At 43.7% G+C, this 22,460-nt stretch overlaps 1 protein-coding gene across 5 annotated transcripts in view; it reads right to left on the bottom strand.

Annotated features, from left to right (window-relative positions):
* LOC126867506 (myocardin-related transcription factor B-like) overlaps nucleotides 1–22,460 on the bottom strand; it is a 247,804-nt gene that overhangs the window by 204,227 nt on the left and 21,117 nt on the right. For 4 of the 5 annotated variants that reach the window (XM_050622225.1, XM_050622313.1, XM_050622051.1 and 1 more), the window contains one exon: nucleotides 15,780–15,900. The exons of the other annotated variant lie outside the window; for it this stretch is intronic. The gene's annotated coding sequence lies outside the window, so the exon portion shown is untranslated. The remainder of the gene's footprint in view (nucleotides 1–15,779; nucleotides 15,901–22,460) is intronic. 5 annotated transcript variants of the gene reach the window in all.

Consider the following 22,460-nt stretch of genomic DNA (forward strand, 5'->3'; position numbering starts at 1 on the left):
GAATTACCACTGGTTCCGAAACAATTTACCGTTTTTCGCGAGATCTCGAGCGAAACGAATGCTCATAGGTGGACCAATCTGGACATTCTGATAAAAAAAACACGTCCAATTGCGACACTAATTATTTTCTTCTCTTCTAATATCGATGAAAACTGCCAGATAACCGAGAAATTTCTGCGTTTGTAATATTTAAAGAACCAATTAGAATCTTCGAATATCCGCATATTTATCTGGCTTGTAGAAGTCTAGCAAAGGAAGGGTGAGAGACACGCGAATGTGTCGTAAAAATGGGATGACAGTGACGAAGAGAATTACAGCGCCAGCAACAATCGCAACTCACTGTAGAGGAGCGCGGTTCGTGTTTCGCGGAACGGTCGTCGAGACGCGTTTGCTGACATTTACAGGCGCATCTATACTATAAATTGCACGCAAAATCGCGATCATTCGTGGCCCTCTGGTTCATAATTATGTCTAGCGAACGCGTTACGCTCGCGTAATAAATGATACCAAATTCTCGTATTTTCGTCCGCTAACACGTATGCCACCGGTTTATTTCTGTCCACACTGCCAGACGAGACAACGGGTTATCAATTCGACGATCCTCACCTGATTCCGTCTACGTTCCTTTGCTTTAACTTCTCTACGATTCTTGGGTCCCTATCCAATTGTAAATAGCTATTATTACAAACTTAAACGAGAACAAGATTGGCAATACAGAAACTCGGACACTTTATCATTTTTATTTGTTTTTATCGTGTCAAAGATTTTCTGTCAAATAAATTTACTTCGATTTGTCCAAAGACAGAACGTGGTAAAAAAATGTTGAATCAGAACGAAAGAACCGCCACGGAGATTGGCTTATTAAACCTGAAAAGTGCTTTTATTTCGATTTAAGTGCATCGTGCGTTTCAATTGGGATAGAATTGGATGTATAATAATTAAAGAGTTCGCTACGTATCGTCGGTAGTAGCGCCCGTCCATTAGAAGAGTTTTCGAAATCGCGGGATTTGCGGCAACAGAGTCGTCGGCAGCCAACTCCGGCTCCCCTCCCGGCACATGCAGGCTTTTAATGGGTTCAAATACATATTACCAGCGGGACAAATCGCGCCCGTTATTCCCAAGGTTGCGGATAAATCCGGCGAACCAGTTAGCAGAGCAAACGTAAATATCAGCGTTGAAACGGGTCGTTCTGCGACGCGACAATTTACGCTCTTCTGATGGGCAGAAATAGCCGATTCCGATTCGTTCCAGTTCATCGTGGGCTTTTAGTCATTGAGATTCCTCGATCAATGAGATCCAGTTCTCCAAGATGCTCTCAAATCCTTTACACGCACATCTAAACATTCTACGTTAAATCCTATTTTCCCTTTTCTTTGGTAATTAAAAAATAACCTACAAAAGGATATAATTTTAGTCGTTGGAACCTTTTTCTTGAAGTATGGCAAATCGATGACAGATAAAAAGAGTCGAGATAATAGTAAAACGTTGCAAGTGCTACGATTCAATGGATGAAGGTACTCTAAGCGTGATCGCAGTTCAATTTGATACATAAAGAAGTTATAGAGCCATTAAAGCGAGTACCTCGACTGGTACGAATCGCAAAGACGGCTGTCATCGCGGCAATAATATCCGAGTGTGCGAGTAGCTTCCAATTTTCTCAGAGACTGAGATACTGAGACGTTATGGCTCGATAAACTCGCCCATTTCCACGCAATATCGAGCTGTCGTTCTAGCTATCGCCTATGACACAGTTAGTATCTTCGGTTCGTAGTGCTTATACTCTTGTACAGTGCTATATTGGTACTACAACTTCTTTCGATCTACCTTTCTAAAGTTGTATGTTCTGCAATTCGATCTAAATAGCCGGCAGAAGTTTCTTCGATTCATCGATACGATATCCCTAACAAATAATTTCGAGAGTGGCGACACGCTTCGACGTTGCTCGTTTAAATATAAATAAACGCGCGTTTAACGATCAAATTGGCCAAAAGTGTTTCTCGAAGAGGCGAAACGATCGACAACGCGTCCGAAAGGCAGCCAATTTTATCTATCAGCATTGACGCTCGTGCACGAAAGTGTAACAGGAAATGTACAATGGAAATGCTTTTGGCAAGTTGCGAAAGATGTGCAGGGTGTTCATGCGATCTCGTAAGCTCCGAAATTCGACGATTATTTCGCAACGTTGCTCTAACATTGTGGCATTGTGACATTTCCTGATCGACGATTGCCATTATCGACCGTTCGACACGACTGATGTCCAATTGCCTGCTGCCTCCGATGGGATACAGTACCGCGAAGAAAACTCGCAAATTACCGGCCAGAGTCAACAAGTTCCTTCTAATTTCTAATCGATGTTCCCGGATTATTGAACTTGTTCTTCGCTTTAATGAGAATTAAAGATATCCAAGAAAAACAATTCAAATCAACGTAACGTGTTCAACCGGTACAACGTGTAATCCGATATTTGCAGAACACAAAAATTAAAACGAGATGTTCCATAAATCGAAAATAAACGTGACATCGTCCTCTTATGATAAATTAACTTACGGAAATAAGTCATTTATTTATTGAAATTCGAATATTAATTCCATATGTGTTTATCTAGTGAAATTGAAGAATTGACAATCGGTCGAATAAACGAACGCACAAAAGAGAGAAAAAAAGGAAAAATGAGAAGAAATAGCAAATTCGAAATCCAACGAATTTAGGAATCATGGACGATCGTGGTTCATTAATCCCCGGTGACAGGCACAAAGCTGTTTACCCGAACAAGCACGGTGGTGGCAGTCGAGCGAACTGGAGCAACGCGACGATCGATTCTCCAAAATGGCGTGCGAAAAAGGAAGCGACGAGAATGGTATTTCGTTTGGGTACCATCCAGGTCATGCTCCGAGCCGGCGATGCAGATGAGGGTGGAGAGGCAGAGAAGAGGAAGAAGAAGACCAAGAAGATGACCAAGACGAAGACGAGGAAGAAGAGGTAGAAGACAGCGAGAAGCAGAGAGAAGCGGTTGACAGAAGGAACAGAATTAAAGAGGCTGGACTACTCTCGTGTTGGGCTCATTAAGGGCTACAACGGCAAAGAGGAGTCGCTTCCTAGACACGAAGCCAAGTCTGTGCCAGACGTCGTCATATCTTGACCGATCGTCGTTTTTCATTTGCTGTTCCCTTGTTCCAGCCGCGTTCTCTAATCTGTGTTATTAAGCGCGTGTTGTGTCATCCGATCTTACGTTCTCCGACTGAATTACTATAGTCCCTTGGTCTACGTCTACGTGAAACGCGGTATCACGTAGCGAATCGAGTATTTTCTAACTGTATATCGATTCGCGAAATGTTATCGAACCCTATCGAGAATGTTACGCGTGGCGTCTACGAACCAATAGAACTGATACCTTTTTAATAAATCTAAAATTTATTATTTTAGAATTCGTCAGATCGAACAATTGTATCATACAGATGTCACTATTTTCAGAATGAAATCAATAAGATTCGCGTCCTCTAAATTACAGACAAAACTTGTAAATCTTTAATCTGCCAGAGAATTCTTAGGGAACTTTGATTTATGCGCCACACTAACTGCCTACAGTTCATTGTACAGCGGCAACATCTGCGCGCACACGATGGGCCGATGAATCAATGCCGGTTACAGCGATGCAGCAACGCGAACAGCCGGCCGCTGTATAATCCGCGCGATCTAATTTCGTGAACTATCCAACTCACTGACTCACTTGGCACGTCTCGGCCTGCATATTCTTTCGTCCGCGCTGTCGTTTTCACGGAAGATGCCTGATCTCGAGACACGAAGGAAGGTCAGACGATTCGGATCACTCGTCAAAACGATTAACACGTTTATTTCGCCACGAAGAAATCTCCGCTTCGAATTCCCTCTTTATTCGCGGAATTCTTCTTTCCGAGGAATGAATCAACGCTAGTTAGGTGGAGTTATAATCGGTAATGTTTATTCTTCGGTCGGGCGAGTTTAGAGTTTAGAATCTCGGACGCGATCGTCTGGCGCTAAACTAGTAGGTCACATATACATCTATCTTTCGCTATTCGAAATCTTTTATGCTGCACTTTTAAATCACTTTTACGACTGACAGTAAGACTCGTTCTATAGCACGTTTCTACGTTCGTCTATTTCATCTGGTTTCAAGGTCAGACAGCCATAAAAACGCGAAGAAAAAGAAAACTGTTTAGCAAAATCTCTCGAACAAATACTTTTCAACAATCGAAGAATCCTCGTATTTCCAAGTTATCGCTGTCTCGTAGATTATTTCGTTTGATTTACGATTTCCTCGACTATGATACAAAACGAAGGAAAGGAAGAAAGAAAGAAAGAAAGAAGAAAAAGAGGAGAGAGAGAAGAAAAACAAGAATTTCAATGTCACGTTGATAAACTCGGTAGAACGTACCGATTCTCCGGAACTCGATTCGCTTTTATCTGTGGGAAGGACCAGGTGCAAGGTCTCCGACCAAGGAGGTGGCTGCAGGAAGAGAAGCAACGCTGGGTTCGGTTCAGTGGTATCGTAAATGAAACGGAGACTTCGGGGACGAGGTGGATATACACCGTTGGCAATCCGTTTATTTTTACAGCAATGCCAGGGTGAACGCTCCGCGGAATGTTTAGCTTCGGCACACATCTCGCGCCCGTATGCAGGCGTGCGCGCGCAAACACCCAACCAATCTGCTTGCTTCGCACCATTATCCACGATCACCTCAAACTTTATGATATGATGACAATCAAAAGTGCAAGGTCATTTGTATCAAACGAAATTAATATCGTTTATCATCGTAACGACTATAATCGTATAAGGTAGGATCCTTTACGATAGCAGATGGGTCTTTGTTCAAAGGGCGTTCAAAGGGTTGCTGTCTTTGTTCAAAGGACGTAAGTTTGTTCGTGAGATAATACAATTTAATTGATACTTTTTGGGAAATGGTATATATCGTCTTGTTACAAATTTCTTGTCACGCGAGTTTCGTTTTCAAGTAACTCGAGTTTGGCTCAGGGTTCCAAGTTCTCACGTTGATCGATACGTATTATCGTATATATACGTATCGATACGTATTAGCACGACCCTCTCGATCGAAGACTTACAGCTGCGAATAATCCAGCTGTTTAATCAAAAGACGTGCCTACGCTTCCTTTTATTATGGTTCCATTCATTCTGCTCGGAAACTCCAAACACCAAAAGAGCAGTAAATCCCAGCAGAAATCTACTGACCCAAATAATGCGTAGAGCAGAATTCCGATCAAATAAACGGTGCTCCCACTCGTATCGAGCGTTTCTTAATTGATTACTACCCAGATCTGTACACCAACTTTGTTGTTTCGCGCCCATCGATACGACAATCGTACAACTTGTGATTGGAAAATTTAACGAACACCGAGAGAGCCAACGACGAGGCGCCCGAACGTGTACGAAGAAACTTTCCCGCTGCCATAAATTTCATCGACGGTGACAACGGCGATCCGATGGGCGGTAAGGAGAAGAAAGAGATGGGAGCGGAGGTGCGATGAAAGAACGGGAGAAAGAGAGACCTGGTCGCTTCACTATATTTACGCGTAAGCGAGGCTAACTCGGTTGAGGTTGTCGGTCCATTAGCGATGTTTTGCGCGAGTAAAGTGCGTGCGAGCACAGCTGTTACCACGTAAACCACGCGTATGGCTGCCAAGAGCAACAGGAGATCGGTCGCCTGTGGCCGCGACATACAGGGTGGGGGATGGTTACACAAAGAGGAAAGAAAGCAATTGAAAGAAAGGAGGCGAGAAACGGGAAGGGAAAAGATGGCGAGATTATCTTCGATCTCGTTCGATAAAGGCGGCCATCGTCGCGTCCGCCTCGCACTACCGCACCACCTGTCTCCATCGTCAACGACTCTCTTTTCCTCCAGCCTCTCTCGCTGCTCTGAGCCCTGTCTTCCGCCACGATAGCTTGATCGAAGAGGCGGATCAATTTATGGGCGGATTGTTTGAAAACGATCGCTGATCCGCTTCTGCGCCACTGAACGCGACGCGACGTCGATACACATTTACTTTATTTTCGTTAGTTTTTTTTTTTTTCGTTAGTTATTTTTCCGGCGATGCGTCTCTCTCGAATGAGCCGGAAGAAATTCTCCGAGAGTAGATAAATTGTAAACGAAGGTCTAATTTCTCAGGCAAATTGCTAGCAGGAAGGTCTGACGTAACGGTTGTCCTTGATCTTGACTTGATGTTCGTGAAAAATAATTCGGAGGAAGTTCGAAGAAATAATAGAATTTCAAGATATGTTTCTCAGAGTAAAAGAGGGATGAAAGTAGCAAGTAGCGTCGCTCTTGTCAAATAACTCCGTGATTTCTGGAAACGGAAACATTCATCGTCGTATCTTCGTACTAGGTTCTCTTTCTACATCGCCATAAATAAGCCTAATCATGTGGTCAGGAATAGAAAGTTTCTTTTTCTGTCGTGCAGACTGATTCTTCTTTCCTCGACCGATCTTCTGTGATAAGAAACACCGACGTACCGTCTCCTCGTTGTTATGGAAACGGGCGAGCAAGAAGGAAAGACAGGAAAAAGAGAAAGAAGAAAAAGAAGATTCCGCGTTCCCGTGGAGTAATTGAGAGACTGACGAGATAAATCCTAGAAAAGGCCAGCAGCTTTACAATTTGTTTCAGCGCGTCTGGCGCATAGCGAAACTATTTTTAAAGAAAATCTATTAATACATTGTGCATTTTCTTATTGGACGACCATACTTCCGGAATATGATATTCGAATCCAAGAATATTCCGATGTCTGTCGTCAAGGATTTACCTGTCGTAAAACAAAAGTAACGAGTTTCTAGTTTAAAATATCCGAGTGCAGTTTAATTCTCAACATTGTTTCCTTCAACGTTCAACGATAAAGAAATAAAACTAACATTTCATCTTTTTTACGTCCTTCCTCTATTTAAAACTTCCGTGAACATGGCAAAGATTTTATAATACTTACAGCATCTCTCGAAACCAGAGTCGTCACACAATTCGTTCAAACATCGATTTCACTGAGTTTCTTATAGAATAAAGTTACAGAATTTCAAAAATATCCCAAATTCCAGAAAGACGATCAATATCCGTGGATGATCTTCTCAATGCCATCGTCCATGAATTTAGAGATCGTCTCTAACTCGTCGAACATAGTGTCACAGCTTCAATGATAATAACTCGTGAAAGAATAAGAATGACGACAAACGAGCATAGAGGGATGGAGCCAAGCGAGAAAGAGAGAAAGAAGGAAGGGGGAGGGGAAAACGTGGAAAAGGTAGAGTAGCGCGCGTGCGAGCTCGTACGTAATCGCTACGACGTAACTGTAACACGAGGTGCGCGTACGAGACGCGTGTCAGTGATGCGCCACACGAACAGACCGGCGTCCACAAACGTGAATATGTGTTCGAGCAAAAGGTGTGAGGGTGTCGCCGTTTGGAAAGTGGCCAGCGAATGAAAAGCAGCGAGAACACGAGCGACCGCTGCCCACGCATCGTACATACCGTCCCGATAAATAATCGAACTAGGCGTCCTTAGACCATCGGCCTGCCAAATTCGCTTCCAGACAATCCTGCGAAGGTCATGTCGCAGGTACGATCCTCGTCAAATTCGAGGAACTCGATAAAAGGTAGATTTGGGGTTGAAAATACTTGGAAGCAACAATCGACCCATTCGCGGTATGACAATTACAGAGAGAGAGAGAGAGATAAATTATCGAAGGTTGAGAGAATTTGGAGGAGCCTGGCTAAGAGACGATTTTCTTTTGGAGTTGGTACTAAGCGTCAACTTTGGGGAAAATTGTCTTTCTTTTCTTTTCTTTTCTTTTCTCTTCTTTCATTTCATTTTTTCTTTTCTTTTTTTTTTTTTTTTTTTTTTTTTAATAGAAGGCGAAATGTTATAAACCTGATCGGAAGCTTAAAATACAGAATCTACGTTTTCTTCCTTGCTATAACTTTTCTTATTATAACTTTATTGAAAGAACTCCGGAGAAGCGTACGCGCACCATGGATTGTTCTAACCGTTGGCATTTCGGAGACGTTGAAAGGTTGGAAGTCTATTGTCCAGAATGAATCTCATCGGACTGGTCAGGATTAAATTTAGATTTAGTTTTCCATCGACAGCTGTTGGACTCTGAATTTACGGACGTTATTCGTGAACCTACGACACGCGTTTAGTGCCACTCCATCCGACAAGTCGACAACGCTTTAATTGAACCCTTTCGGGAGCAAAAATACGCTTAATTCGGTTTCACATATGTTCTTGTATGATGGCTAATTCCGACGCGTAAAAAACATTTCACAATGAATAAAGCAAATTTCACAGATCTAGATATACGTTTCGGCCATGTTCGATATCTAAGAGTCTATTAAATTGTCGCAAAGTAAGTGCCATTCGCGCTGGAAAGTTGTCCCTATAAATCAAACACCAGCCAGGCCGGTTTTCCCTTTGGTTCTACTGAAAAATCAGCGCAACGAATCAGATCGTCTCGATCGTTCTAATCGCTAGACTCAAAGTATCCTCGTGGCAAGTTTTAATTAGCGTGAAGAGGCAAAGAGTGAGGGGTAAGACAAAAAGTTTGAAAGACATGATGTGCGCCTGAACAAGCTGGACATTTTTAGATGGAAATTTATAGACGTTCAACGCATTCCTGTGTCGCATGATCGAACATTTGTCCAGCTCGCCCACGCGATTTTATAACGATTCCGTGGCCTTGAGAAATATCACAAAAGCAACGAAAAGTAAGAGAAACCGAGAAAGAAGAAAATAAAGATCGAAATAATTCCGGGCTTACGTAACGGGTAATAAAAAGGCGCGGAAATAAAGACAGTGTACGGCCCAGAACATACGATATTTCACTGTCCCTCGGTAAACTTTCCTCTCTGAAGAACAAGAACGATCTCGTAAAGAAAGAGAAAAGAAAGAGAAAGAAGAAGACTCGGAATAGACGATCATTCTCGAGCATTCGACGCGATCGAAAGGTTCAAAACATCTGGCGATGACATTTTTCAATGGCTCTGGACGAAAGTAACTGCCGCTTACTGTGTTTTTCAATTTTCGTAATATAATGCCACGTTAAATCGAATCAAAGCAATGATCTAACAACGGTAGTTCGTTACGATTTCCAATTGCGTATTATTAAACGTTGATGCATCGACGTGGAATTTGCGTATCGTGCTTTTAATGCCCGTTGTTTCAACGGTCCTGCTCCGATCGATGGTAATATTGGTAATAAATGTCGATCGAGCGAATCGTAACTTTCAATATCCTGGAATCTTTTGTAAAATCGTTCGCAAGTCTTTCAGAAATATATAAGCCGACTAGACTAATCATCGTCAAAGTCCATACATAAAAAAAAAAAAAGAGAAAAAGGTGGAAGAAGACAAGATACGTGAAATCGAACTGAAAATGAACTAACCGATAAGAATAGAGTGAAACAGTTGACTAGATTTCTTTTCGTCGAAAAGGTTTCTTGGGATGGTCGATTAACTCGTGACAGGGCGTTTGCTCCTCCTGAAAGGTCACCGACCTATAACACCGGGGCCACCTTGCTGATTAATGAAGAAAGTAATTAAAAGGGGCGGACGTTCGTTAACGATGCGGCCCTCAAAAGATGAAGGCATGGATTCCTCGTAATCATCGACTCGTCCCTGTACCATACATCACCGTCTGGCTGTCGCTTTACAATCCGTCCCGTGTATTCTGGGTCTTTTCGAGTTAGACCCCATTATCGACTCCACTTCGCAGCCACTAGATATATATACGTGTAATTAGTCTTACGAAGGACTGTATAAAAATAAAAACGCTTTGACCAACTTAAACACTCGTAGCTCGCAAATATAGGCTCCCTCTTGGCATGATTATAGTGGTAAACGTATGATTTTTCGTATAATTACACCGAGATATCGTCGATTTAAAAGAATGTTTTTCGTTAATGGTGCAATTTGTAAAGGAATAAACATAGTTGGCCTACGAAGAACAGAAGATAAAACGCAACTGTCACCGAGTACGTAACTCATAAGAATAACGAAAGAAAAAAGTAGAAGGTAGAATCTGTTTGAAATGACTGGACGATCGAAGCTTAGATGATGCTCGGGATCGCGGGAGAATGAAAAATCGTTTTTTACAGAACGCTCGCCGAGACTATCTATCTGTTCTTCGTGCAATAAATTCCTACCCAGGACCTTGGCATTTGGAACGTAAAATTCGAATCTCATAACATCCCTTCGTTTCGCTATCGGTGTAGCAAAGCGCGAAACGAGAGCTTGCAAGCGTCCGTGAAAATGTGTTTACAAGATGTAGACCTAGCGCACATCGCACGGAAAAGAACGTAGAGCCGACATCGCGTATTTATAAATTTTGTTTAAGAATTCTGGATGCAGACGGTGCCGAGTCCGGTTAGCGGAAACGTAAGACGCGCGCGAGAGAGAGCGGGATCCTTTTTTTAATCGCGGCCATCTGGCCGAACGGCGCTTTGACGTTTCGAAAAACAAAAAGAGATACGGGGCAGCGAAACGACCGGCGAAGCGAAATCGCCGGGAAAAAATGTAGGCCAATACCCGAAGTGATCGTTACCATTCCCGGCCGCTTCGCTGTTTGCATAGACGATCGATCGAGAAAGAAATTCAAATAAATCGCCCCGCCACTAACATCTCTTGACACTCCGAGCCCGATTCCGCAAATATTTCCGCCGAAACTCCCATTTTCCTGCAAGAAAATACCACGACTTTGCTACATTCTGCTTTGAAAATATAAACAGCGAATCTACGCTTCTTGCGTCATCGTCTTTGATCAAATATGAAAGGAATTAAAAAGGAAAAACGAAGTGATCGTTGAGGAGGTTCGAGGAGGTGATTTTACTGGTAAAATACGAAATTGGAAGGGAACAGAAGGGATAAGAAGTGACACATGCGGAAAGAAGGCATGAATCCAGGTGGATAAGGGGCGCCTCTATTCGCAGATAAGAGGGTGAATAACCGAGGATAAAAATACTGGCGGTACGGAGCGCGAGAGACGAAAGAAGAGGAAAGGCAAAAGACGAGGGTGAAGCGGAGGGGAATGTAGTTGGACGTAGTTGCCATCCGATCGGAATGCGCTATGTGCGTTCGCCTTGGTCTGCCTCAAGCCTGGTCCAAGTGTCCGGCCACAGCCGCGGAATAAATGAACAGATAAAATGGTCTCTTCTGTGTCCCTAATTAACACAGATTTTTCGCCGGAAATACGACTTTTCGTCCGCTTTACGATCCCGCCATCTGGCTTTTCTCAACAGTCTAGGATAGAATTCGAGAAACAAGCAATTTAACGATACATTCGTGATGCTCTTTTTCGAACACTAACATCAGCTTTGGCGAGATACGTTTTATTCGATAGAGTACGTGTTGTTGGCGATAATAACAAATACAAAATTCTGACTGTTTATAATATAACGTAAGTATCTGTATGGTTTGTAATAATCGATATGATTGCATCATAAACAAACGTTGTTTCTTTAACGAAAGAGATTATATTTGTAAATAAAAGAACGAAGGTATCATTCGTGTTACAACTCCCAAAGGTCCTAATATCCCGACCTTTCTAAGGTATATTCAAACATCCTCGGTGTCAAACAAATCTCTAAAGCCGTAATTCCTAAAAAGAAAAAAAAAACAAAAAACAAACAGAAGAAACCTTCATGCATAAACAGTGTCACTGCGTCGTTACAAACCAATCCATCGTTAAAATATCAATAACAACATCGTTACAATAACACACGAGACAAACATCAACGAGCAATGCCAAACATCTTCATACAGCAGCTGACGAACAAACCTGGATGAGGGATTAATAAAAGTTAGAGCGTAAGATTAAAAGAAGCTGACATTGGTATTAAAAAAAGACACTTTATTAATATGTGATTAGTCAGAAGGGTTGGACGTTCGAGTTAGAAACGGAGCAAGTGTTCCCCGTGCGCAGTGGAGAAAGCCGCACACCCGTCGAGGCCAAGTGGTGCCGTACCGTCACAGTGTTTACAGCGCTTCGCCCTCGGCTCAGGCATTCTGCGGTGACCTCGTGACCTCACCGATATTCCATCGTCGGTTCCTGCACTATACACACGCACGCAGCCACGCACGTGCACACCACAGGGAGCTGCACGCGTGCAAACGACGAGAGAGCAGGTCGAACGAGCTGCACGCGCTCCTCTCAAGCACGCCCCCCTTCTTCTTCGTCTTCTTCTTCCTCTTCTTCCTCTTCTTCTTCTTCTTCTTCTTCTTCTTCTTCGTCTTCTTCCTTTTCTTCTTCCTCTGCTTCTTCGTCGTTGTCTTCCTCTTGTTCACTCGAGCGGAGTAGAAGCCACCGTTTCGTCGACAGACGCATCGGCCTCTCTCCAAACTTTTGCTCGCGTCACTGGCCCGACATAACTTGTCCAGGCGGTTGTCAAGCCACGACAGCCGAAACGATCTTGACAAGCGCCCCCAGCGGATTACACGCACTGGCCGGTCCGATCATTCGCACGGCCCGGTATTACTGAAAATCCTGGATAACGTCGGTCATCCTCAAACACCGCTAATACCGCGGAATACATCAATGACATGTTTATCTCACCGCGTATGTGTCACCCGATTCGTCGATATATCACACCCTCCTCGTCTATATAGTCATCAGAATCACAGTTATTTGAAAGGGAAATTGGACGACCCACGGGGTTCTACCGTTCCAAAACTGATACCACACGGATCGCCTTTTTTTAAATGAAAATATAAATACGAAAATTGGTTCAGAGAGAGAGAGAGAGAAAGAGAGAGAAATGTTTCTTCTGAGATTCACTAATTTACACTTTCTGTCGCACGAAGCAAACGTTCTCGCTTAACGATCGTAATTTAATAATAGTAGTTTATACAGTTCTTAACCTATGAAGGTCCATTAAATAGAAGTATACTTTGTGGTCCACGATCTGTGAGCATTTATGTACAACGTCGAGGAAAAGCTCACTCCTCGACGATTTCTTTACAACAGGGAATGCAACATCGTCTCGCTGCAGGAATGATACGTTCGGCTTCGTTTCCGCGAGACACAACCACACAAGATTCTAAGGTTCGATAATGAAAACCAACCACTCGACTCTCCACTTCGTCTGATGTACCGTTCTTTCTGTCCCCAACATGTCAATGAAACCGCAACGATCTCACCAACCCCAATTACACATCACTTCTAACTTACGTTCACTTTCCAACTCTCCAAGCCCCTCTTTTAACTTCCCTGACGAAATTTCAGGCGTTCTCAACTATCGCACCAGTTATGCAATATCCTCAATTCCTCGACCCGCTTCTCACTCACACCACGCGAGGTTTCTCGTCACTCTGCGCAACCTGCGTTTCCACCCACAACTCCGAGGCGCACTGTCCTCGAAACGTAAACAGAATTCACGTGATCGTGTTCGATAATACCAGCTCCTAGCGACGCTGTATCCTAGTTCGTTCTCGAAATTTCTTACAGGTTCGTCGACCAAGTTGCGACCAACTTTCACGCTCGAAGTTCGCAGTAAGACGTTCTTCGAGTATTTCTTCGAACGAGGTCGTAGGTCGTCGCGATCCGATCACGATATACCGTGTTGTGTTATCGCGTGAAAAACGTCGCGAAGCAGAACAACGCGACAGAATAGAGAAGATCGTCAACAGAGAAGGAACGTGGAAGGATCGTTCAGCGATCGTTCGAGGACGCTGCGGGTATGTTCACATCGCGATGTGGAGGGCGTCTAGGTCGCCGTAGCGCCTCGCAGCCATGTCACACACGCACTGACGGACGCTCGACGCCGGGACGCCGTCTTCGGCCGGACTCGGTCCACCCTCTCGGCAAGCGTCGGGACGCCTGGCTACGGGCCAATGTGAAAACGGGATAACTCGTTGGAACGCCACCGAGGGGCGTTCGCGTCACGCTCGCTAATTTTCTAGCTTTCGACTAGAGCTCCGTGTCTCCACGATCCCCTGCGCTGTTTTTCTTTTACGCTAAATTTCAGTTGAATTTCTTCGAATTTTTAAAAAGCTTTATTTCACTCTCAGCAATTCCGAGAATGCAGGGTCTAATATTTTGATATATATCGCTCATGTATATCGCTGCATTTTCATACTAAAATGTTACGGTTGACATAGAAAGCATTTCTACCTCATTTTTTAAGGAAAATTCTCAAAATGTAATAATCCTCTGTACAAGATACTGTACAAGAAACATAAGCGTAGATAAAGCAGAAGAAGGGAATACTCGAAGATCGCGTTAATTGATCATTCGGTCCAATCATCCGGCATAAATTAAGAAAGCAACGTTAAACGTCGTGTAGTTAAAAGAGAAAGGTCATTAGAAGTGACACAATTAATGGAAGCGCGAGAGAATCGGTGTCGGTGAACGCATGGCGGAGCGCGGGAACGCTTCGTAAAGCCGCAGGAAACTGGCGTAACCATTGATTTACGAATGACAATAAATCCAGCCGCGTTATCCGTGCCAAAAAGCACCTCCAGCTGCGCGAAAGATTCCTCGGAAAGGCGGTTCGCGAAAATTAGACGAACAGTCGTTAAATGCCGGTCGTATAATAGCACAGCCACGAAGCGACGGTGACCGGTTACGGTTAAAACAAAATTCGATGATGGAGATCTTGGATAGAGAAACAGTTGGCGAACGTGTCTGAACCAAGAGGAACGTGTGACCAAAGTGGAAAAGGTGAGCAACGAGCAACGATAGCGATGCTGAGTGGGTGTTCGTCTCTGTTTATCTGTGCGCGTAATGACGTCACCGCTGGTATAAAGGGGACTCTAAAAGCGAACAGATGGCCTTTATAGTTGACCATAGACAGTGTCGGGGCTCGCATGTCCGCGGAATCGCGGAAAATAGACGTCATTGCTAGATGCTTCTGTCGTGGACTGACCGGTCAAGTATTCGAGCGCGCTATACCACAATGATGTATCGTTGACTGGTTACGATCTAAATGGAATTACGCAACTGCTCCGAAACGATCATTTTTGGAACAGCGTACGCGTGACGTGGTGAAAACGGTAACGTCACTGTCGAATAACAGGAATGATTTATGAACGTTGGCCAAAAGTTTGGACATACTTCTCGGGAAATATTGGAATTGTTTTGCCATGCGACTTGTAAACAACATCAGCAAAATTCTAGATCGGATCGGATCTATAGTCGAAAATAAATTTCGCGTAGATTAACAAGCGTAGGATCTCTTTCGGCCGAAGAAACGAGAATTCGGAAGAGTAGTACGTAAAAACATAGGACCGCCCAATTTCCTAATTGATGAAAATAACGAAAGCAAAACGAAAAAACTGTACGCGTAATAACGGGAAATTTATAACGGTGCTCAAAGAAACTTCAAAGTTTTATAAAAAAAGAAAAGCGGAGAAAGAAAGAAAGAGATCAAACATCGCTGTTAAAGGTTTCGTATTTATACTCGTAGCATCGCGGCCGCGATCGCAAATTTCGCAGACAGCGAGCGTCAGCGAGAAAAGTCGCGGTTAAGTGCGATCGTTAAAAGGGAAGTGTATCTGCGGGCGGATTTTTTTTCAACGTCATTTCTTACGAGCGGCAGCCAGTTTAAATGAAAAGGGTGCCTCCTCGCGAGAATCGATGGGAGGCGTACCGCCTTAATCCGGACGAGTTTTATCGCGCGACCAACGAATAAACGAGCGAGCACAAGCGGCGTGTAACTCTGCATGAAGAGGAAGGAAAAAGGGGGACCGACGAGAAAGTAACGAAAGCACGTTTTATCGAGTCCTGGGTGGCTGCGTTGCACATGCAAGAACGTACCTTACAAGTTAATAAATTTCGAGGTTTTCCTCGTGACCGTACCGGGATGTGTGCCTCGTTGTCAGCAGCATCCGAAACAATCCGCTTGCCTTGCGGTTTCGCAATCACGAGGAGGTTTCTCCTGAAACACACGACGTCGATTTCGCGTTACGTTCGAAATATTTCTTCCCGTTGAAAACCAAACACCAACGCCCAGAAGGTAGAGTTTAACCTTTCGCTAAAAGTATGAAACGTTCATCGCGCGATTAAAAGGATGAATATCGTTCCAATACATTTTATTTCACGTTACAGTCGTGTAATTGTACGCTTACTGTAACGGAATGTTTATCTCGTCCATATTAACGAATAAGTAATAATAATAAGAATAATAATAATAGTAATAAAAAGTTGATTGAAATTTGAATTATTTTTAAAATTCTAATCGGTAACGTATTAACAATTTCCACGTGATACGCGATCGTACGTCGCTTACGTACAATGGATAAAACGATCATGCCATGATTCGATCGAATCAAATCGCGTTCTCAATCCTGGCAAGGACAAAAGTCACGTCGAATCGGCTGCGTAAGGTAAGCAGCTTGAGAAGCATTGCCTAGTGGCAGCTACCGAACGACCTAGAACGGCCTTCGGCGACTGCAACTACGCAATGGCCGACCAACCGCGACGTAGAAGGCGTATACTACTTAAAACGATGCCAGTCCCCCTGCTATATTTTTTATTGGCCATCGTGGATACTGTGAGAAAACACCTGGACGAGGAAAGATTTACGAGCTTTGGCGACAACGCGAATATTACAAAGATTCATAGAAATTTCGAAGGTGAAGTTAGTTACGCTATCGAACAACGAGCACATCGAAAATTTCCAAATCCTTCTACCACTGAAAGCATAAAATTTATAGGACTTCTATTATTACTGGTTCGTGGGTGTTTAGAACGACCGACGTTCTAAACTCTGTCGAATTTCTAGAGATAAAAGATCTGTTTACGAATCCAAGGTGATCGAAATGTTTCGCTACGTGTCGCCACGCGGTGTATTGCTCAAACTCGAGCGGTACCATTCTTGGAGCGTCATCGCGTAAAAAAACACGATTCGCCGTGAAGAAAGAACAACGTCGTTACAACGGCATTGCGAGGAAGGACCGATGTAAATATGTAATAAATTTCTCTGAAAAGCTGTTTGGCTGAAAGAGCTCGACGGTTCGGGGCATAAATCGTTCCGGCGTGGTACAATGCGAACAGCGCCTCGATTAATGTTTAACAAGGGTGTCGGAGTGGATTTCGCGGTCGTATCGGAAGCGGGGACTCCTTTTCTCCCTGTCTCCGGATGCAAAACAGCGGGACGAGAGAGCCTTAACCTAATTAAGGAAGACAAGAGTAGCGTAAATCACGCGGCGAGGAGAAAGTGATGACGAGAGATAAAAGCGCGAGGAGAGCCACTCTGTTCTCTCTCCGCGGGGATTTATTTTTCGTCTCGTCGGTCACCTCGCCTCTTCTCTTTTTTCACGTCCGGACGATTCGTGGTAACGCGTGTCCCCGCGGTATGCGACAGAGAACCGCTTAAAACGAGCAAGGTCCAGTTTTCAGGTCGCGCGGAAGGGAATCCCAATTAAATTCCCTGAAATTCACGTTCCACCGAATATCTTGATCTCTCTTCTTCTTCCCGCCAAATTAGTTCACTTTTTCCAACTTCTCGCCTGTTTCTTCCTACGTGGCGTGCCAAAAATCATAACGATGTAAATCGCGTGCTTTCAACCCTTAAAAAGTATCTAGTAAAGCAAAGATACAAAACAAGGATATAAAGGAAAGATTCTTTACGGTAATAAACGTGAAATTCTGTTTCGCGATAAATGTCAGCGGGCTGACTTATGGTATTACGATTATTAGTTCCCCGTAATACGTTCTTCCGTGTTAACGTTATTTTATTTTCTAACGTCGAACTTCCATTGGAAGTTTGATTAATACACACGGCCAGTGTAAGTAGGTCATAGTAGCTCTCGTTAAGCCTACGTACCTTCGCCTCTGTTCGCTGCATAAATCTACGGGTAGAAATGCACGTGCACCTTAGGGCGGGTACGCACCTGGGCGTGCACGCAGCCGTCGTCGACGCAAATAGGCGTGCGTGATCTAGAATGGACAGTGAATTTGCAACTTCTCCGAGCTATCGTGCTCGTTTGTTGGATATGGTCCGGACCGTGTAATTTTTAGCGCGCATGCTATTACGATGGTTCGTGGAATTATTGTATCCGGACATGTTTGACAACGCGTAAATTCAGCTTATAATCGTTAGGATCGTTCCTGACTATACCTACTTGGAGAAAGAGAGGACAAGAGTCTAAGCTATACCTGCTTCGAGAGAGATTAAGCACAGGAGAAATAGTATATCGAATTCCAAGAGTCGCGTCCCGACATTCGTACGAACGAGACTGTAGCCTAATTATTCGTCGATTATAATTTTAACACTTCGCTATCTATTTTATTATTTCTATCCAATTGGATTTCCTTCCTAATATATGTTATCAGACAACATGACGAACATGTTATCAGACAAAAGTTAAACTGTTTAGTCCAATCAACTACAATCTTAAGATATAATTTATAACTTTAAAATGTTTCGTCCTCATCCTCCTGTTTGTTCACCATCCAGCAAGAAAAAATGTTAAACCAAACAACTATAGCCATTTTTCGTAGGGATTACGAATGGTCCACGAGCTACTCCTGGGAGGTACATCGGACATGAAGAAGTACGGTGAAATACACGCCCGTGCCGCGTGAGCGCACGCGCGTTCGACTGCACGCCCGCCTTTGCGCGCCGCGACGACCGAAATGTTTTTCTTGGGCGCGTGGACGAGGCTCGGAGTGCGCTGCAAGTCGGGCTATGAAAAAGAAACAGAAACGAGGGAGAGCCATAAGAAAGTAAGACAGCCCGGTGGATATTGCGCTGCTCGAGAGGGAAAGCGCTACGAAGGTAGGGCGAACGAAACTGTGGAAGCGGACGAAAATACAACGAAATCGGTCGCGGAGAGCGCAGGAAACGGTGAATCAAAGAGACAGCCGTTTCGGGGGATGTTTTTCTAACGACTTCATCTCATCCCTTCCGCGCTGCCATGCCGCGGTTATTCGAAAGAGAGCGGCTCTTACCTAATAAATTATCGCATTTGTAGCGTCGCCACTGGCGGCGAGATTCCGGCACGATCTTGACGCTGTCTCGTTAACAGTTTTTCCTCGTTTTTGCCACGACAGCGCTCGCACTCGCGAGAAAACGTCTCTCAGCTTTCGCCGTAAGATCGTACAGAGGCGAAGAAAGAGTCGAGATGATATCTGGATGATTGCTACGAGAGATTCTGCAAACTGCAGGCATCCGTTCCATGTTTAGCGAAAGTACTTGCAAGAACATCAAACGAGTATAGAATATCGAAAACGGAAAGAAAATTTCTAGTAACGTTAAAATTCCTATTGCGAACGATGCGTAGAGAGATGTCCAGAAATAAGTTGTAATATGGAGATTTTGAAAGTGCGAGAAAAGAGCGTGAGAAAGGAGCGTGTGAAAAAAAGCAACGCAGTATCGTAATGTCCTATTGACAACTAGAAAATAATTCCATTTGGCAAAGCGACGGGCATCTTCTAGGTAATTAGGAGGGACGTCAGTCAATCGGCGTGAAACGCTTATTCGTCCATTGATAACATCTCAATAGCTGTCGATCGGACGACCATAAGCGTCAAACGTATCGAAGAAAATGAATATCACGCCTCGGGTAAGATGGCGCGCAGGCGTGCACGGTGAAACGTATCTAGAAATACAAACAAATCTGCTCCCTTTGTACGTACTTTCAGCCGTATTTACTGCTGATAAACTTCGATTTGACGTTGCATTATTTTCTTAAGGTTAAATACTATCAACCTGCGATTGAGAGATACAAAATTGAGAGATACATATAAAAAGAAACGTGGGTGGATTTTATGTTATTTACAGAGTGCTACGCACGAATTCATTAACTCGTGAAAACTTCTAATTCTTCGTTAATATCCACTAAAACTCGTAACACCCGATACAGTCTCCTCCCCGTCGTTTAACTCTAAGATTTAAACTTCTAAATCTCCTAAACTCTTCATAAAAGTCAGCGGTACGACGCGATAAATCAGCGTTTTTTAATTGAACAAGCTCACAGGCAATCACACGAGGAAATTCGAGGTTCGAAGTGGCTCTCAACGAGATGGCCGCTAATTGAATCGGCCCACTCTCGTCGGACGAGCATCACGATCGCGTAAATCAGTCAGAACGAAGGGTTTAACGGGGGTTCTCTCGAGGACGTTGCGTCGATAACACGAGTTCCGCAACGGTTAGATCGGCGATTACACTCGAGGCTGGAAGGTGTTAACAGCCACCGCAGGATTTACTTGTAACGAGCGGGTCGGCCGGTACGTCGAAAATAAAGCGACACGGAGAAGTTACCCTGGTAATAATGCCGAGATTAATTTCTCGGAAGCAACCCTGTCAGGAAGGCCGGCGTACAATTACTACACGTCGATTTTAAACGTGATAAGCGAGGAAAGATAGCCTCGGTTCTGCGAGCATCATCCGACGCAGAACGCTTTATCAACTTTTTAATCCTCCGTAGACAAACTGAGTTATCGACGGTCGAAGTAAACTTTTACTCTTGAACTTCATCCAGAAGTATTTTTATTTCCGTGGTTTTTAACTTTTAGACGTTTAATTCATCGAATAATTATACAGTAAAATTGATTCTTTTATCAGAATTTTTCAGTCTCTTCGAGAAAGAGTCGTACGTATACCATTCTCGATGCAAACAAAACGAAACGCTACAAAACATGTAGCGAGAGCATGGGCGATAAATAAAAATCTCCGTATTAATAGAACGCATCGTCTGGACGGGAGAGACAAGACAGAAATCCGGACAATTTGAAGCGAAACAAAAAGAGGCAGCGAAAGAACCGGGAACCGAATCGGTATGATCGAGACGACCACGGAATTAGTCTTCCCAGAATAAAATTCGCGCGGCGATCACGAGCAAAAGGACAACTGGCAAAGGGTTGGTTTCCGCGACCACCCGGTACAGCGGCAGCCGGTCGCGCGATACGCTCCAATTTTCCGCGGCGGATCGTTCGCGGGACACAGTGTCGCCGCGAATTTACGATCGTCGCCCGATTTAGAGGCACGCGGGCCACAAACTAATTACGGCAAAACGATCCGTCCGCGGGCGGCCAACTGCGCCCGCCAAGCGAATTAAAAATGAAACCGGTAATAATAAAAAAAGGGGGCCGTACGTGTGCAATGGAGCGGACGTAACTGTCTGGGGCGGAACTTTCGGCCCGCAGGCGATGCCAGTGGCAAGAAGGACGGATGAGTGGAATCTGTATACAGTGAAGATCCATTTATCCGAACGCGTGTTAGAGAAAAGAATAGTATCGATGATAAAAAGTCGCTATCCTCTGTAACTGTTCTCATTAATCCTGACGATAGTACTAGAGTGGAAATTCGTGTGACACGAAAGATCGAGGATCGAGTGACTATTTATTTTAGATTACTTGTAGCGCGTGTAAGATGTATTAAGAGCGCATTTTGATCGAGAAGAGAATTGAGAGTGAGACTCGGAGTTCAAAGAGCCAAAATAAAGTAAGTTATCGCTGTATTTTTCATTTTACATATCGAGTGAAAGGGGCGGAGAGGCAAATAATGTACAATATATAATTTGAGTTCGCATAAACGAAATTCTATTATATTATTAAGCGTAGTTATTAGTCAATACTTAACGAGTAAAATTTGGCTGTAATTCAACCTTGCTCCAAGACGAAAAAACGATCGACTAAAAAATGACAGTTTCGATTCGATGATATCTCGTGTTCGACATGCATGTGGTACAAAGTATCTCGTTCATTTTCAAACGGTACAAATATAACGATTTCCTTATTGCAACACCGACCACATCGTAACTTCGTTCCATTTTTCATTCCGACCTTCGAGGGGATGACGCATCGTGGGACGCGATGTCGCGCACGTTCAAGAAGCAAACATGCCGTTCAATGTTCGTTTCCAGCGTATTAACCGCTAATGTACTCGTACTTTGCGGTCCCGCTACAAATCCGAAAGATTCGTCGCTCAAATACCGCGACGCGCGACATTAAAAATTGGTCAATTAAGCGTCAGTGCGCGAACAAATGTCGAGCCATTACAAAAGTGCAAGCTCCTTGTATACCGGCGGGCAAAAGTCGCGCTGTTGACACACCGTGGTTAGTCATGAATCCTTCCTAAAATATGGCACCACTTTGTCCACCAGAGCAACCGTCTGTCTTTCGTAATAACCGTCTCTGCTTAAACGATGTAGCTGGCATCGAAAAGAAACTTGGTCGCGTGAAACTACGACCCGATAATTTATTCCACGATTATTATAGGTAATTATTTTTCACGATATCGCTTTTATCGTATTTCATTTGACGTTTAACGTGTTATACGATCCATTTAATTTCGTGGAACTTGGGTAAAAATAAATGTTTTAGGTCAGGCCGGTTCATGGTTCAAAAATTAAGTAAACATAGCGTCGTATCTAGTTTTAGCAAGAAAAACAAAAGGATGGTTTTATTTAAGAAGAAGGAACAATTAATTCAGCCTATCTGTCGTCGTTTAAAACTTTCAAAATATCTTTCATCTTTTAAGTATTCTATCGT

This window comes from Bombus huntii, chromosome 1 (genome assembly GCF_024542735.1).
Source record: "Bombus huntii isolate Logan2020A chromosome 1, iyBomHunt1.1, whole genome shotgun sequence".
NCBI lineage: Eukaryota > Metazoa > Arthropoda > Insecta > Hymenoptera > Apidae > Bombus > Bombus huntii.